The following is a 1,624-nucleotide window of genomic DNA, read 5'->3' as shown; positions in this document are numbered from 1 at the left end:
TTATGAATCAATAAAGAAGGCCAAAATATTTTTACATTATAATGCCAAGTAGAACACGTAATTAACATTAAATTAATTGATATTTTTCTATTGTTCTTCGCACAGACAATTTTTCATTATCGATAATTCCTCTGTTTGTGTTGTCCTTTTGAATTATTAATGTGTAATTCGTCTGGACATTAATTATACTTTAATTGAAATTGCGTTAAAAGAATTAAAAAAATATCATCAAAAGTCTCTCTCTATATATTCATATCAATATTAAATTAATAAGAGAAGTCAATGAATAATGATTATAGAACCCTTATATAAAATACGATAACACTAGCCAGATTGAGCTTATGATTAGGAAAAGTTGTAATAAAAATAATAATATACATAATAACCACATGCAATTGTGTGCTTTGGCGACTAAGACAAAAATAGAGAGACTTTATTTTACGTCTATGCGAACGTGCTTGTTGCTATTTTCCGTAGTGAGATAAAAATTTTTTATAGAGATTTATTTTCTAAGACTAAACTATGAGGCATACAATTGTGCTCATGTTGTGTGTATTCAAAGCCCGCGTACCTGTGAAGTTGGTTAAACCTACCGCGACCCAAGTTTCATCGCCCGGGATTGCTCCTACCTGTATGTTGGGCATATATATAGAAATCTTCAGCTTTTATTATTTGACGAAGGTCTGGCCGTCGTCGTTTCTTAGACCATTTGTTTTGCTCGACCATTCTCAACGATATCTAATGATAATTCGATTTTTAGATCGGAGATAATAAGATATAATTCAATAATTCGATATAAACTAATTACAACCGAGAGATAATTATATAGATATAAAAATAGTTCCATATGTATATTTAAACTTGTTTCTTACTATGTTTATATTTATATAAAGTAATCCATTGTTATATAGTATAAAGCAAATTCGTAGTAACAAATGTCAATTACAACACTCAAATCATACAGAAGTTACGTACCCTAGTGTGGTAACTGAGACCAAGTGTAAGATTTTCGCATCAACACCAAAACACCTACAATACCAAATGCAATTTACTTTCTGTATTGAATAAAAATAATAAATTCCTTTAGTTTCATTACTTTTCAGTCGTAAGTGGAGCCAGCTAGATTCCGTTATCTATGCACCACAAAATGCATCAAGAATGTCACTAAAAACTGCAATAGTATTTATTAACTCTTTCTGGGTTTTACTAACTTCTTCTGGGTCTCTGTGACGAAGTTTAGAGCCATCGACTTGCATGCTGCCGTCTTAAAAAGTGGAGACTTATTTTAACTATACGTTACAAATAGTACGTTCTTACTAAAATCTAATAGTATACAGGTAGTTTTACGAAATGTTATATGAATGTTATCAGTATTTAAATTGTTATTCTTTAAATTTTACTATGTACAGAAATCCAAGAGATATGATAAATGAATAAAAGTGTGTATGATCAAAACACACATAATCGGTTATAGTCATATATATGAATTATTCCCACATGTCAGTAATCAAAACTGATTAATTTGAATCTTCTGTATTAAATGCGTACGTATATATACTTAGTCTGGCCATAAATACTGTTACACTTAATTATAAAAAAATATTACATTTGAATTTCGAATCTG

This window comes from Zerene cesonia, chromosome 17, assembly GCF_012273895.1.
Source record: "Zerene cesonia ecotype Mississippi chromosome 17, Zerene_cesonia_1.1, whole genome shotgun sequence".
Taxonomy (NCBI): domain Eukaryota; kingdom Metazoa; phylum Arthropoda; class Insecta; order Lepidoptera; family Pieridae; genus Zerene; species Zerene cesonia.
The sequence above is the reverse complement of the archived record's forward strand: the minus strand, read 5'-3'. Positions refer to the sequence as shown.